An 18,385-nucleotide genomic window follows, 5' to 3' on the forward strand; every position below is an offset into this window, starting at 1 on the left:
CCCTCAATTTAGCTTTACAGTTACAAACTTCAAAGTGAGTGATTCTTTAAATTGGACTGTAATCATCACAGTGACCCAACCTGATGGATTTGTCTTTCTTCCCCCCGTCCTATCAAGCCGACCTGTCAGCTGTGCAACAACCAATCCCTCTTATCAAGGCTGCAGTTTTCACAAACTGATAAAAACCAAGTGTGGCTTTGATGAGGATACGAAAGCCAAAGAAACGCGGCTTCTGACCCAGAGCTTTGACTCTTCAAACCAATGCTGAGAATGAAAAAACAACAACAACTATACAGACAAATAAATGGATATGCAAGTCAAATCAGGATTTCTACATGGTTCTAACATATTCAGTTATGTGCATCCAAATAGGTTGAGTGAGTGTTTTTTTTAAAAGACATCTTGCTTTAATAAACATATTGATGACAAGTTCTGTTTTGTTGAAACGGCCATTTCATAATAAGAAACAGTCAAATTCGCCTAATATCTCGGCAGGTTATCGACTGCAGAATTCTGATGAAAACAAGTCATCACGTCCACGTTAACACAATATATACCGTAGGATATAGTCACTGTGCATATATGCACCAAATTCTGCTCAGGTCTTCAAAAGGAGGTACCTATGGTGTAACTATGAAGTGTCTACATGTATCATTAATAGACTATCAGGTAGATATTACTTCATCCTCATGAATATGCAATATAAGCACCGACCAACTTTACATTTAATCATCTGGTCAACTCCTCAGGACTACCTATAGTGTAAGCGTCAAATGTCTGTGATATTTTGTTAATGAATCAACTTCAGATGATAAATGCTATTAACAAGAAAATTTCTGCACAGAAGACCACCAAAATCTACCCATTGTGTCGATGTTCTAGGTGGCACATATGCTAAATTATTAAATGTGCACCATGCATTGATGATGAATTATGGTGTTCCAAGGAATGTACAGCAATGAGCATGACGACCAAATGTCCCCCAGACTGTTTCCATGGTGACGGGACATAAAATTACATTGTCTAACTAAAGTCTTTCATCTTCATTTCATACTTTTCAAACAAAGCATCACAGACCTTCAAAGTGTGCAAAAAAAAAAAAAAAATCAGTTGTTACAGCAACTGTGCATGAACCTGAATTTTGGCATTTCCCGTCTTTTTTTTTTTTACTATGCATAACCAGCCAAGGGCATGGCAGATGGTGTAAAGTCTCCGTAAGACATGTCTAAAACATCATGGATAAATATCAGTCGCTTACAATTAAAGAGTTGCTTCTTTCTAGACGCTCCGCGGTGCCCTGTCATTAAACCGACTGTAAAGGAAGCAGAGATCTACAATCTGCCTGAAATCACCCAAAGCCGACAAACATGCCCTCGACTGTACTCTTCCACTGGAAAAAAAAGACCAAACCTGAAAGTCGACATCAAAATGACCTCACTGCTCAATTTCATGTTTGTGAGCAAGCAATCATAGAGAGTATTTACATTCTTAAATGTGACTGAAAATAAGTTTAGGAGTTTTTTTTTTTTTTAATAAACTCAAGTAGAAATAGATTGAAGGACACAGGCTACAGGCATTTTGGCAGTGGCTACACCTCAGGCAAATTATACCCAATTTACAATGTCCAATCTTCCCAGACTGCATTAAATGACAGTATCGAGGCTGACAAATCAGAATTAGGTTGCACTGACATCTGAGCTGCTAAATCTCACGAGAAAGTGGATTAGCTTGTAATCGTATCCTACTTGTCTTGGGTCTGGTCTGAATAGGATTCTACTTCTGCAAACTCAATTACCAGAAAAAAATCACCAAGTCCTATCCAAGAATTTTATTCCTGTGGGATGCAAACTATGGAAAACAATGGCTGTTGTGAAAGTATCAGAAAACCCTTATCAGCTTATCAATAAACCCATTATTGAACATAAAAGAATTCAAACTGTATACATACGGTATTTGGCAGAAACACTGTCAATGCATCTGTCAATGTGGAAAACATGTATTGTGGGCCAAAAAGCATAAATGTTTGCAAAATTAGAGACCTGAGATTACCATTTCCAAATGTATTTGGATATTTATCTTGGTATTGTTCCGATACCTGCATTGTCAGTAAGCATAATACAAGTAATACAGCCAGAAACCCAACTAATGCTGTCACGTTAGCCCTGGCTTCCACTGCAATGCCTAAGGGATGGGGGTGGGGTCTTTTGGATGGCCCGGTTTTTGCTCAGAGTCACCACATTTTATGCCAGATGCCTTAGAGACATAACTCTAAATGCAAGGGTAGATTAGACATTGCAAATCACATAAAAGTTGCATAAAACCAACATTTCCTGAGAATGTGTGACATTTTAAGTCACTGGGTGCAATGTTGAGAAATGTTGGTTTCTAAGAATGTAAAAGACGGAGAACCACACCCCAAATCACCCCTCATATGTCAGTCAAGTGAATAAAATGAGTGCCGTAAAATGGGCAGTTCAACAGTTGTGGTCAGAAGTTCCAGTCATCATGAACATGGATGTCACGGCAATATTGTGCTTTCAGTTAGTGCATTGAGCTGTTCTTTTCTGGGGCAGAAAGACTGGGCAACCTTCATCTGTGATGCAAAAAAACAAACATATATATATATATATTTTGAGTTTCCTGACCCTCAATGCAGGATTAAAATTATAAATACACAAACTAAAACAGACTTCTCCCACTCTCTTAGAATATTAATTCAGTGGTGCTGAAAGCAAAATGTTGTAACTTGCCAAGGCCTCTGAACTTCCTCTTGGTGCTCATGATCAACTACACCTGTAGCTTCTCTGAGCCAATATAAAAAGAGTTTGGACTGAACACGACAGTACAATGAGAAAGGCCAACTAGCTCAATGTAGATCTGAGAAAGAGGATCACAGGTTTATACAAGTCAGGAATGTCTCTTGGAGCCATGAACAACTGCAGATTCCAAGCTCTCCAGTTCAAACAAATGTATGTACAACCCCTGGCAAAAATTATGGAATCACCGGCCTCAGAGGATGTTCATTCAGTTGTTTAATTTTGTAGAAAAAAAGCAGATCACAGACATGACACAAAACTAAAGTCATTTCAAATGGCAACTTTCTGGCTTTAAGAAACACTATAAGAAATCAAGAAAAAAAGATTGTGGCAGTCAGTAACGGTTACTTTTGTAGACCAAGCAGAGGAAAAAAATATGGACTCACTCAATTCTGAGGAATAAATTATGGAATCACGCTGTAAATTTTCATCCCCAAAACTAACACCTGCATCAAATCACATCTGCTTGTTAGTCTGCATCTAAAAAGGAGTGATCACACCTTGGAGAGCTGTTGCATCAAGTGGACTGACATGAATCATGGCTTCAACACGAGAGATGTCAATTGAAACAAAGGAGAGGATTATCAAACTCTTACGAGGGTAAATCACCAAATGTTGCAAAAGATGTTGGTTGTTCACAGTCAGCTGTGTCTAAACTCTGGACCAAATACAAACAACATGGGAAGGTTGTTAAAGGCAAACATACTGGTAGACCAAGGAAGACATCAAAGCGTCAAGACAGAAAACTTAAAGCAATATGTCTCAAAAATCGAAAATGCACAACAAAACAAATGAGGAACGAATGGGAGGAAACTGGAGTCAACGTCTGTGACCGAACTGTAAGAAACCGCCTAAAGGAAATGGGATTTACATACAGAAAAGCTAAACGAAAGGCATCATTAACACCTAAACAGAAAAAACAAGGTTACAATGGGCTAAAGAAAAGCAATCGTGGACTGTGGATGACTGGATGAAAGTCATATTCAGTGATGAATCTCGAATCTACATTGGGCAAGGTGATGATGCAGAAACCTTTGTTTGGTGCCGTTCCAATGAGATTTATAAAGATGACTGCCTGAAGAGAACATGTAAATTTCCACAGTCATTGATGATATGGGGCTGCATGTCAGGTAAAGGCACTGGGGAGATGGCTGTCATTACATCATCAATAAATGCACAAGTTTACGTTGATATTTTGGACACTTTTCTGATGTTTAAGGATGATGAAATCATTTTTCAAGATGATAATGCATCTTGCCATAGAGCAAAAACTGTGAAAACATTCCTTGCAAAAAGACACATAGGGTCAATGTCATGACATAGGGTTAATGTCAATGAGCAGATGTGATTTGATGCAGGTGTTAGTTTTGGGGATGGAAATTTACAGGGTGATTCCATAATTTATTCCTCAGAATTGAGTGATTCCATATTTTTTTCCCTCTGCTTGGTCTAAAAAAGTAACAGTTACTGACTGCCACAATCTTTTTTTCTTGATTTCTTATAGTGTTTCTTAAAGCCAGAAAGTTGCCATTTGAAATGACTTTAGTTTTGTGTCATGTCTGTGATCTGCTTTTTTTTCTACAAAATTAAACAACTGAATGAACATCCTCCGAGGCCGGTGATTCCATAATTTTTGCCAGGGGTTGTAAGTATAAGTTATTGGGAGGTGGTACAGACTGAAGGAAGACAAAACCTTTAGACTCAGGTGAAAGGAAATTGGTTTGGATGGTCAGGAATGATCCAGGAACCAACAAGGCACAGGGCTGCCATGAACTGGAAGCTGCTGCAACACCAGAGTTGCTGTCTAGTTTTACATCACCATGGACTGAGAGGCTGCGTCCAAAAAGGAAACCCCTGCTTCAAAATCAATACATGAGTTTGCAGCTGGTCACAATGGGAAAGAAAAAAAACCTGATGCAGGAACATTTTCTGTCAGATGAAACAAAGATTAAGTTGTCTAGCTATAATGCCCAACCCCAAGAGCATTGTACCAGCTGTTAAGCTGGTGGTAGTGTCATACTCTTGGACAATTTTGTTGTCAATGGATCTGGTGCATTGCACAAAGTGGATAGAATAATGAAGAAGGAAGACTGCCTCAGAATTCTTCACCAAAACCTCAAACCATCAGCTAGACAGTGGCACAAGTAGCTATACCAATGGGACAACTGTTGTAGACCGCAGTTGAACAATTCATAAAACAAGCTAATATTTAGCTTTCGGAACAGCCATCCCGAAGTCCTGACTTCAACCCTACTGAAAACAACTTGAATGTGCTTAAAAGCCAGGTCTTTACCAGGAAACCAACAAATTTAATGAAACATGATCAATTCCACAAAGAAGAGTAGTCAAACCAGAAATGTGCCAGAAGCTTGTTGAGGGCTACCACAAGTGCTTGGACAAGGAAAAACTTGCCAAGGGACAGTTCAGCTTGGGTCTGGAAGCATGAACTGGGTCCCAGATGCCAACCATACAAGCAGACAAGCAGTCCATCCTGAACTCTCAAAAATAACTATCTGGTACAGGTGAAAGCATGGGCATCCACTTGGCCTCAACATTGTCATGTAGGTATTCCGTAATGTCTGAAGAAACGCACCACATGACCAAGATATTGTAGCTGACATTCCCTCAAAATGCAAGCTATACTCCTCATCTTAAGTCTCCACAAGTAACCTTTCATTTGACACAAAGGTATTTCAGCGGTACCCAAAGATCTCTCAACCATACATTAAGACAGGAAGCACCAGGACCCAAAAGACCTGAACCTTTATTCTCCTGCAAATATAATGGCATCACCCAACACCTCTGTCCCACACGCTCTTGACTCCATAAGCTCATCACAGGAGTCTCTCGATTTCAAAAGTCGAGGATATGAATGTCGTTGCCAACATAAGTGAGTGTCTCTCCAAGTTCAACACTTTTACCTGACATCCAATCAAACAGACAGCCAGTCAAAATATTAGACGCGCTGTATGTATATTTTGACTAGATTATCAATATGGATTTTTTTGGCGGGCTGATACAATACACATTCTGTGGAGTAAAAAAATTTATGATACCAATATATCTGCCAATATATTCAGAAAAATTGCCAAAGACTCCTCACATTCATTATCAAACTCTTATTACAAAGAAATGTAATTTAGGTTTGATGACTTGCAGTTTAAAAATTAACTCTGAACTGGCAGCATTGTGACTGTTTGTCTCTTCTCGCTGTAAAACATCCACTGTGATCTGGTGCGTTTGGTGTCTCATAGCTAATGTGACCAAGGGGCAAAGGGGTCCCAGGTATGTTCAACAGAACTGTAAACAATGCTGTTGAATCACCCTCTATGTAATAACACCATTTTCAACATCGAAATAGTTTTTCTGCATCGATTGTTCTGTAAAATAAACATTTTCACATTGGCAAATTATCGCTGATACCAGTATACTCGTGAAAAGCTCACATCGACCACATCGTTACGTACTACTCCTGACCTAACACTTTTTAAATCTAAGTTAAAGACTTATTTATTTAAACTGGCTTTTAACACTTAGTGGGGAGGTGACATGTTCTGTTATTTTTATGTTCTTTTTTATGTGTTGTTTTAAAATTTTAATCTATATGTGTTTTATTTTTGTGAATTTGTGTTTTTAATGTTAAGCACTTTGGACACCAGTCGGTGCTGTAAAGTGCTTTATAAATAAATGTTGATTGATTGTTGATTGTTGACATCGATATTATCGGCCAAACGGTAACGGTGCATCATCTGGGCTCTATTTTTGACCGTGTGTCAACAATTTCACCCCGTTCACCAACTTCCTGGGTTTTCTGTTCAAGACTTATGTTGTAGAATTTTTCACTACCGCTGAAAACAGTTGAAAGAAGCCACTGCCACAGTATTAGCTAAACTTAAAATAAAATACAGTAAGTATTTGTTCAAAATAATAAAATTGGTTTCCTGTCTGTTGTGTTTCCAGCTGCCTGATGGCATAAATGCACATGCACGATCGGTCCGTTGAGATGACCGATCTCTGAACTCCGAGTGCGACATCCCGTGCTACCTTGCATCCCGGCGCAGCCTTTGAGGTTAGCCGGTGAAGCGTGCCATTACATGTTAATTGCAACACATGTGAGCGGAGCTAAAGCTGTTCGGGTTTATGGGCGCTTTTACAGCTTGTGAACAACACTTTTCCTCTCCCTTTCCTTCCCTCCCCCATTCCACCTCCTCTCTTTTTTTTTTTTTTTTTTGTCTCACAGGAGGAATGTTGTCATAACAGAACAGATAATCTGTTGACGCCCAATCTCGACTTGTGGGACAGTGACACAGCTGATGTCAGGCAAATGTTTCACACATGTTCGTTTCAAAAATGGATCCAGTCCTGATGGAAGCTCATCACTTCCAAACGTCGTCTTAAAATTCCTCTTGTATTCCGTCAGATTCAAGTGTTGCTCTCCCCCCCGACGTTAGAAAGTAAATTATCCTTTATTTAAAAAGCCCGAGCGACAAGTAAAAAGTTGTAAATGACTTGTCTTAATTCCCGCAAGACTGCACTGTCCCAGAAAAAGCATCAAATGTCATGAGAACGAGAAAACAACACGAGCTAAAAATGGAACAAAAGAGTCCTTTGTGGCAGTGATGCCAAAAATCTCAGGGTTAAAGATTCCTCAGTAGGAGGGAAGAACAAACTCTTAAAAGCTGAATTAGCATTCCTGTCATTCACAGCCTTGGCTGGAGACGTATACACAACCAAGGCCTGATTTAATATCCCGCTCCTCACCGAGGCCCCCAAACTCTATCAGAGTCTTGACACCGAAATATGGGAGAACTGCTGCTGGGCGGGAGGAAAGAACGAGGAAGGAGGCAACCGAAGTGTGGAGGGGAGAACTGCAAAGTGAGAGTGGGGGAAGAAAGAGGAAGCCAAAAATGAGAAATGAAAGTGGAAAGAGAGGAGAAAAAGTAAAAAGTATCTTGCAGATTTCATCTTTTTTTCCTGTGCATTTATAAACTTTAGGTACGACGTTCTGCAAAAACAGCAGATTACGAAGGCTCACTAACAAGAAACCTGTGGACTCGAATGCGGATTTTAAAAAATTTACAATCAGGTCCATAACTAATGAGACAGTGGCATTTTTTGTAATTTTTTCTCTGAACACCACAACAATGGAGTTGAAATGAAACAATCAAGATGCTTGTCAAGATGGAGACTTTAATTCAAGTGATTTTACAAAAATATTGCATTAACCATTTAGGAATTACGGTCATTTGCACACATAGTGCTTCCGTAGTTAAACGTTTCTCCTTATATGACATATATCAAGATACTTGGGTGAAAATTTGATACATAACACCAATATGGATTTTTTGGGGCAATTAAAAAAAATATATATATATTTGCATAAACTGTATACATCTTGAAAGTGTATACCATTAATCCTATTTACAAAAACAATGCACATCACATTTATGTCCACTTACTGGTATATCATGAGGTCTTCCATGGTGCTCCATGCAGGTGAACTCTTCTTGCTGTCTTGGATTATATTTCTCTGTTCTCAAAGTGAAAACTGGACATCGCGCTGCTTGTCTACCATTGCAGCAGGTTGCTCTGAGCGTAGCAGCGGGCTGAGACAGCACAACCACCTTGCTTTTGCACGACCAAAATTTGCTAAACAGGTGTCATGTCAACCGTTGAAAACACAAATAGAGACTCGCCCCATCTTTAATCTTTGTACTCTTTGGCTGCCACTCCTTTAAGCAAATAATCATCTGTGTTTAATTTGATCTTTGGGTAAAATTTCTCACAGTCTGCCATTATTTATCTTGGGTCTGTTTGAAACGAAGATGACATCATGTAAAACTCAGATTAGGCTAACAATACAGTGAGCCCTCTGCCGAAGAAAAGTGGTACTGCAGTTCCACCTTGTTTAATTTAAATTATATTGATTCTGGAATTTAAAAATAAACTCTCTGATCATAAAAATATATACTACAATATTATGATAGATTTTATTTCCCCCCATCCCTAATGGATACATGCACATTCCTAAAATTTTAATTCATGAAAACTAATCCAATCTAGGCTTGTTGGTCCTATGGACCTTGTGGCAAACTGTAGCTGAATTTCCTCTGTACCGCTCCACAATGAAGCTGTACAACTGATGACGCAATTGGTAAAAGCTGCACTCTGCACACTTTTTCAGAATGACTACGACTTCTTTGGAGGTGTCTTGGTGGCTTCCCTCACTCATCTAATTCTTGCATGGTACTCAGCTTTATTCCAGAAAGAGTTAGCATACAGTACCATACTGTTAATATTTATTAATGATGGATATCAATGAAGTTCAAGACATAATCAGGGACTTGGATAACTCCATGCATCCATCCCCTGACTGTAAAAGTCATGTTTTATATTAAAAATATTAATTCATTCATTTTCAGCCGCATATCTGGGTTCAGGTTGCAGTGGCAGCAGAGCAAGCAGCTCACCCCACACTTCCCTATAATTCTTATATTTATTTTGTCCAATTACTTATGAGCACATATTATGGATGTACTATTTATACAAATGCCACTAATTCCTAAAATATTACGCCAAAGTTAAATACAAACATTGCAACGGTGTCCAATTACTTATGGGCCCTACTGTATTGTTTTGTTGAGCAAACTTGAAGCTGATTCAAGCAGGATTCTGCAGTCACAAAGCAAACTAAGTAGAGACCACAGACACGCAAAACATGGCCATCAGAAAGCCTATTGTGAAGAAGTATGTCCAAATATTTTCTTTGTGGCAAAATATCTCAGAAATGTCAGTGAAAACAATTTGGGAAAAGCCCATGAGAACAGGCTTCTTCACCCCTACTTTGCAAGAGAGGGATGGAAGAGTGGGAGGGAGGGAGAAAAGTAAAGAGAGAAAGAGAGGAGGAGAGATTGGGGAGGGGAGAAGAAGGGAAGGATGAAGAGGAAGAGGGAAACAGGGTGGGGGCACGTGCTGTCAGAAATGCTGACCCATTCCCACGCCAGCCTCTCTGGACTATTTCCATCCCTGCTGTCGCCCCGAAGAACGACAACGTACCCCGTCTGCATCTCTTCGTCATCCTGGGCCCATTCCAAGAACACGCAATGACCGCTGTGGTAGAATTCCCACGGGACTGCCATTTACTTTGCGCGAGGATAAGGTTGCATAAATAATGGATGTACGTTTGAACCACATATAATAACTCATCTTCTTTTCACCTCAAAAGATTCCAATTAAAATAACCAAGATGCTTGTAGGGGTGCGATGTCGAGGTTTTCCTCAGCACTGATGTGAAATCAGTTCGAGATAAGTCAACTACTGAGTTAACTTAATCAAAAAACAAACAAAAGAAAAGATTGAGGAAAAAAAAAACTAAAAAGCTTTTATTAATATAGCAAAAACAGCTCAGCTAACAGCCAATGAGCGAAGCTAACACTTTCATTAGCGGATTAGCTATTTAGCTAACTTTCAAAACCATTAGCATATCACTTAGCTTCCACTAAACTTAGTTCTGCTACCTTTAAGCCAGTTAACATTTTTGGACAAAGTTTAAATCTGTGTGGCCTTTCAGATTTCACAAAACAGACAAGATTTAGTTTCTACTGAAATCCAAAAATTAGAATGTCGGTTTATTTTTGAAACTTCTTTGTCTTTCGGCTGTTCCCGTTAGGGGTCGCCACAGCAGATCAATCGTTTCTATCTCACCCTGTCCTCTGTATCTTCCTCTGTCACACCAACCACCTGCATGTCCTCTCTCAGCACATCCATGAACCTCCTCTTTGGTCTCCCTCTTCTCCTCCTGCCTGGTGGCTCCATCCTCAGCATCCTTCTCCCTATATACCCTGGGTCCCTCCTCTGCACATGTCCAAACCATCTCAATCTCGCCTCTCTGACTTTGTCTCCAAACCGTCCCACCTGAGCTGTCCCTCTGATATGTTCATTCCTAACCTTGTCCAATCTTGTCACTCCCAAAGAGAATCTCAACATCTTCAGCTCTGCCACCTCCAGCTCTGCAAAATTACAGCATTACATTACATTTTAATGAAGAGAACATATTTACCTGGGGAGAAATTCCACAGTGAGTATTTAATTTTTCTTTTAATGCCATCTGCCAACGTGGGTGTGTGCATGCATGAGGTTTTGAAATGATCTGAAGTCACCATTGACCTCATGTGATGCGTGTACATGGGGTGTGTACGCCAACATCTGTAAGATGTCCTGTAAATCCAGCCCAGTCTCACGCTTTTTTTCGTAATGTTGTCACATTTTTGTGATGCGGTCGTTTACTACTCTATTTTTAACCATACCCGTACACCTAACCCAAATCATAACTCTAACCCTTATCATAACCCCCACACACCCCCCCCCCCCACTACATCACCCCAAATTTTGTGTTATCAACATGAAATCATTTCTTGAAAGAGTCACAAAAATGGTACATATTTTGCAACGGTATTACAAAGTAATAGATTAAATCACTTTTCATGATGCCATCACGAAGTGGCTTGAGATCAGGTTGCGTAGATCACTTCAGAGGTGTTATCTGGTTTCAAAAACAATGTTTTTAGATTTAGAAGTGTTTATTTCTCGCTCACCTACATCTTGATTTTCATCTTGGCATGCTAAACCTTTTTGGAAACCTCTGTGCTTATAAAAATATATATTAAAATATTGGATTTTTAAATGTGTTTGAGAGGTTAGTTATTAAGACACAGAAGTGGCATGTTGAGCAATAGCTAAGTCAATCAGCTGACCTCAATGCAACGGAGAATGTGCTCCCGTTGCTGAAGCCAAACCCAAAGGTAACAGAAGGAACTGAACCTAGCTGGTAAAACATCAATCAGAGAGGATGCATGGTTACCCACGCCTTCCAGAAGTCCAACAATTCATGGCATGCATAGGGTTTGCAAACAAGTATAACTATAACATACAACTGTCATTTGATACATGAACCTTTGCTTTAAAATGAAGGATCAGATCCAAAAAGAGCAGTCATTCCAACACGTATAGGGAGGGGTGTTATTTCAAAAAAATGTGGAAATCTATAAATGTTTGCATGGAATATGGAAATATACACAGAATAAACCATAGCAGGATAAATTTTGGGTCATTTGGTTCCAAAAACCCATATGGACGGAGCCAGTGAAGATAGCGGGTTCAAAAATCACCAAAAATATTGACAAAAATGTCATATCTTCAGAACCGCTGCACCTAGAGACTTGAAATTTGGCTCCAAATGTTGCTTGACCCCAAGTTTATATTCAACTTCTGTAGTAACAATAAGCCTATCTGGTGTTTTTTTTTAACAGTAATTGACAAAAAACCTAATTTCACTACATATGTTACGAGCAACTGTAACAAACAAAATCTATGTAGTTTTTATTTCAGGAACATCAGTTGAGCATAATCATCACATGTAAAGAATGACATGGCCACAATGAACTAATTATAAGCAACAGAGTGGTTTTCTACGTCAACAGCACATATACGACACACGCGTTACTTGAAATTTTCAAACGCTCAAAAAAAAAACCCCTTCAAAAAAAAAATTATAGAATTCAAAAATTTTTGAAATAACACCCCTCCCTAACACAAGCCACAAAATTGGCTGATGTAAGTCTTATGTGTAGGATGTGAGGCTCAATCGTGTTGGTCCTTAACCCTGAATTCTGGAGCAGAAATGAACAGCTGGTAGATAAGATTTCAGGTAGCTTAAAATAATCTTAATAAAATATTTTTCATGCAGTGATGATACTGATGACTCAGGCCTGTATCTTAAAAATGGGTGTTGACTCTCCCTTCCATCTTTCCCATTCGGATCAAGGTTTATGATGAAGCACCGCCAATGGGTCATGTTGGAAATGGCCCATTTACCAAGGGCGGGGACATTTGGCGTGGGCCATTCACTGAGGATGGGTGTACTTCCTCTGCCCTTCCCGGCCTTACAGGCGGAAGGCCTGCACAGATGTGGAATAGGAAGTGGAGATGAATGAAGAGAAGGTGGAGGACGAGGAGGAAGAGGGAAGTGAAAGGTCCGTGAACTAAGGGAGGTGAGGCACAGAATGAGGTGGAAGAGAAGAGTGAATGATGGAAGAGGGAGAGAAGATAATAGGGAGTGGATGGCAGGCTGATTCACCACATCAGCAAACCAGCAATGGATATCACATGACAACTTCAAAATATGTTAAAATTTAGCATTGGCCGGGCCATTGGGTTGGTTAAATGTAGCCCCAAACTAGACTACTAAACTACTGTCGATACTAGAAAAGATGCGTATTTTTCACTCAAGTGCCCAATTTTTACTTAACAGGATCCATCAAAGGTGACAAAATGACACAATCGAATCTCGCGATACCACGGCCTTCACACGAATGTATAATAACCTTCCCAGAGTTGTAACTATAGCCAGTTAAAGTATAATCCCTTTCAGGGACTTTGGGTATGACATTTAGAGAGTAGAAGTGTATTCGCCTCTCTTCACTGCACTATTCAATGTTTTTGCCTTGCAAACCTCACACTTTTTGTTTGGAATCTCAGTTTTATTTTTATTTTTCATATTTAACACTTTTTGACCATCTGCAAAATGTTCAAATCTAAAAGTAAGTTTGAACAAGACACAGGAACTTCACCACTTGCTGCACCTATGACTATGGCGGAGATTAACCTCCTGCTGGAAGACCACAGAGCTATGCTCTCTGTGGACTTTAAGCCTTCTCTTGAAAGTTTGTCGTCCAAGCTGGACATTGTCCAATGTGCAGTGCGGAACCACAGTTTATGCATTAATTCTCTTGAATCCGCGCACACTGATTTTGATCAGAGTTTGGACAAGCTCAAGGCTAAGTACTCCACTCCGAAAAGACAACAAGTGGTTAATACCCAAGATGGCAAATCTGGAGGGAAGCAGCAGTTGCCAGAATGTTCAGATTGTAGGTTTACCTGAAGCTATTGAGGGTCCGGTCCCTTCTGTTTTTTTTCTCCCCCAAACCGCTGCCAACGCCCCCAGAATGCAGGTACTCGCCTCACCGCTGGAATCGGACACGGCACACCGGAGCTTAGGTCCTAAACCAGCTTCTGGAGGAAAACCCCGACCAGTTATCCTGCACTTTCATTGAAATGGTCACACAAACATTTTGCTGGATATCTGCTAGACAGGAAAGAAAACACAAGCTGTCAACGATAACGTTAGTCACAATTACAAAGTTTTGACTATTTTTTTTTGTTGACAAAATGAGTCACTAAGGAGACTAACATATCAGATATTTATTAAAAGTAACATGATCTTTGAACCTTGTGCACATGGTTCCTCGTTCATGTCGCCTGTAAAATCTCATGGCGTAGACTCACTTACAATCTAATCTACACAAAATAAATACTTTACCAACAATAAAATTACTTCTAAATTTATATCCTCGTTCATGTCGCCTGTAAAATCTCATGGCGTAGACTCACTTACGATCTAATCTACACAAAATAAATACTTTACCAACAATAAAATTACTTCTAAATTTATATCCTCGTTCATGTCGCCTGTAAAATCTCATGGCGTAGACTCACTTACAATCTAATCTACACAAAATAAATACTTTACCAACAATAAAATTACTTCTAAATTTATATCCTCGTTCATGTCGCCTGTAAAATCTCATGGCGTAGACTCACTTACGATCTAATCTACACAAAATAAATACTTTACCAACAATAAAATTACTTCTAAATTTATATCCTCGTTCATGTCGCCTGTAAAATCTCATGGCGTAGACTCACTTACGATCTAATCTACACAAAATAAATACTTTACCAACAATAAAATTACTTCTAAATTTATATACTCGTTCATGTCGCCTGTAAAATCTCATGGCGTAGACTCACTTACGATCTAATCTACACAAAATAAATACTTTACCAACAATAAAATTACTTCTAAATTTATATACTCGTTCATGTCGCCTGTAAAATCTCATGGCGTAGACTCACTTACGATCTAATCTACACAAAATAAATACTTTGCCAACAATAAAATTACTTCTAAATTTATATCCTCGTTCACGTCGCCTGTAAAATCTCATGGCGTAGACTCACTTACGATCTAATCTACACAAAATAAATACTTTACCAACAATAAAATTACTTCTAAATTTATATCCTCGTTCATGTCGCCTGTAAAATCTCATGGTGTAGACTGACTTACAAGCTAATCTACACAAAATAAATACTTTACCAACAATAAAATTACTTCTAAATTTATATCCTCGTTCACGTCGCCTGTAAAATCTCATGGCGTAGACTCACTTACGATCTAATCTACACAAAATAAATACTTTACCAACAATAAAATTACTTCTAAATTTATATCCTCGTTCATGTCGCCTGTAAAATCTCATGGTGTAGACTGACTTACAATCTAATCTACACAAAATAAATACTTTACCAACAATAAAATTACTTCTAAATTTGAGATATAAAACAGAAACAAAGATATTTTATTATTTTATTTTATTGATTTCTACATGAAGTAAATTTTGCCAATTAAATGGAACATTTAAATATTATACCCTTAAGAATAACCCAGGGATCAATACCCAAAAAAGAAAAATGTTCTTAATGCTCTTATTTGTCTATCAAAGATTCCAAAAAGCTGTGGTTTCTATGTTATTAAGCTATAGGGTACTAACAGCAGCATCTGTGATAAATTTTGTTCAAGCAGTCACAAATGAAAGTTTCTACAATATTGCTACAAATTATGTAAATTATTGGCTGAGCTAATAGTAATAGGACAGAAAAGAAATAGTTTCCACCATCTGTAATAGCTATCATGTTATGAGGTAAAAAAAAAATTGAATAGACGACCTCGTTTATGCTTTACTTTGATGACCAAACACTCAAAACAGTCAAAACTATTTTTGACTTTCAATAAATCCTATTGCCGGTAGCTCAAACAAAAAAAGTGCAAGTATAATTTTGTTACCATTTTGTTATTTTTACTTCATAACTGTAGGCCGTAGATAGTGCAAATTGTAGCTTTTGGAACGTTTACAATCAGATAATGTGGTGGACCTTTCAACATGACTGCAGTCCTTTTAAATTCGGATCCTTGGGTAAAATCTGAACCTGCCACTTTGGGAAGGGTAGCATATATTTGTGTGTCGGCCAAGCTATCAGAGTGCATCAAAAGCGTCGTTTTGTCACCTTAGCAGGTACCGAAAACAAGCTTGGTTAACGGAGTAGTACTTCTTAGCTCGAGAGGCAACTGGGGAAAATTCAACATGCATGTTCTCTAAGGAAGAATGAAAAAACTGAAGCTGTTACATTCCAAAGTGTCAGCTCTGACCCCCAACCAGAACTGTACTATAGCTCAGATCAGCAGCTTTTCGGGCAGGAAACGGAGTGCAGAGAATGAGCGAGAAACCTCCGCAAGAGCACATATAGCGTGCGTGTGACTACATGTGAATGTGTGGTTCCGTGTCAACAATAATTTTCGAACAGCTATAACTGTGGCTGATATAAGGCAGAACAGGGACGGCTGTTCTACGTCTGCACAAACACCCTCTCACTGTCCCAGCATGTAGGAAACTGCTCGCGGAGACCTGGCCAGTAAACACTTATAATGGCCAGGAATTTGGCATTCGTACAGCCGTTATTATACGGCCCCACACTCTCTCTGCTTGCTTCGCCTTTTCCCAGCATGCTCGGTGACGGCTCAGTGAAAGTGAGCCAGCGAGTCAACATGTGGTTTCGACTAGTCTGGCGAACGGGGCCGTGTAAAAACTGATTGTTTCAATATATTGGCAGAAATGCAAACAACATAGAAATGTAACCATTTATCAATAACAGAAGCCATTTGGGGAGCCGTGTGTCGCCTGCCAGCTGAAATTATTGCCGCTCGTACTGAATAAACAGTCAGGAAGAGAATCCCATCAAGCGGAAAATGTAAATGTCCAAGACGCTTATTGCTTTGGATCTCTTTTTCAGGCTACTTCTGTCAGTCCACATAGTCAGCTTGCTTTCTGTCTGCACTTCTTATACTTTGTCGATCTTCTCCAAGCAATTCACACTCCAAAAATTCAAAAAATCTTGAGCAATTTCTGACAAAGGCAGTAATGCAGCTCCTCTATGTAAACTACTCCACAAAACCACAATAAAGTTCAGAGAAGTTTAGTGCCAGAGGCAAACGAGAAATTACAAACTTCACTGTATATTACGTTTTAAGATCAGAACATTTGATTAAAGTTTGGAATATTTGTTTGGTAAGTGCAATCTATATATATATATATATATATATATATATATATATATATATATATATATATATATATATATATATATATATATATATATATATATATACTAAGTGTGGAGGTCCCATTTTTTTGTCCTCTAAGTTCTCTGGATCTGCTTACCTCACACATCATCTCTACGCTCTTGATCTTCCCATATCCTCTGTAGTTACAGACGCACATCATGTCTCTTTCACAAATCCTCCTAACCCCTTTACGCCTGAATTTATAAATTTTTGTGTGTGTTTTTGCCTTTAAGTAGATGGTAAATAATGTTGAGATTATTAATTTCACTTTTGCACAAAAAATAAATAGTAATTTTGGTATTTTGGTAATAATTTATGTTATAATGTTATAATAATAATACTGGTATGTTGCAAATATGCGACAACAGGCATACTGGTCAATTTGGAATGTTGCATATTTGAGTCAAATATTGTAGCATATATGCGACAACAGGCGTTAAGGGGTTAATTGCCCACATTTTGTGGTTAATTAGAACCGCCGATCTGTGATATACCGCCAATTTCTGCCAGATGGCATTTTCGCCTAGCAAGTATCGATCCATCCAGCTTCCATGTGTGACATTCAATGCATTGCCACTGAGCACTGCTTTTTTTTCATCCATATTTCATCAAGGTAGGTCACTGAAAATTATCTGAAGATGTTTTCTAGGGCAAAAACATCCACAGATTCCAAATCTGCCACCACAATTGCACCAGCTATTATGAATCAGGTGCCACGGCCCCCTTTTTGATGCCGAACATTGCGCTCGGGCAGGGCCCCCCTCCAAAAAAGCATAAAAACAGTATAGTTTTGTGAAAGCATCGCTTGTTAATTAATGCAAACAAATGTCGGCATGTTTTTATTACACTTTCTTTCCAGTCTTGCCTTGAATTTCATGCATTCTCATAATTTATTATAATCTGTCATTCCCAGCATACTTCAGTATACACTAGGTGGCGCTGTTACTGCTGCAAATGTCTTTTACTGCCACCTGGTGGTGTGACAGAGATAACTTTTATTGACAACGTCATAACATAATCAGAAAAAATTAAAAGTTACATCCATTTTCATTACACTTCATAATAATTAGTCATTTCATAATTATTAGGACTTAAAAAAGATGAAGTTTAACCTTCGTAAATAAGAGCTCAGTGTGTCTGTTATAGCTGCTATTTCAAAATGGTTTGAAAGCTTTCCTTTGGAAGCGAATATGTTGTCTCAGTAACCTACTGCACACTTTCCCGGGTCAACGACTCGTGATTAGTACACTCTTTCTTCACTTTCCGAAAG

The 18,385-nt window shown here is 38.7% G+C and overlaps 1 protein-coding gene across 4 annotated transcripts in view; it reads right to left on the reverse strand.

Annotated features, from left to right (window-relative positions):
- LOC117503756 (non-muscle caldesmon-like) overlaps positions 1 to 18,385 on the reverse strand; it is a 128,281-nt gene that overhangs the window by 41,580 nt on the left and 68,316 nt on the right. The window lies entirely within an intron of this gene.

This window comes from Thalassophryne amazonica, chromosome 22 (genome assembly GCF_902500255.1).
Source record: "Thalassophryne amazonica chromosome 22, fThaAma1.1, whole genome shotgun sequence".
Taxonomy (NCBI): domain Eukaryota; kingdom Metazoa; phylum Chordata; class Actinopteri; order Batrachoidiformes; family Batrachoididae; genus Thalassophryne; species Thalassophryne amazonica.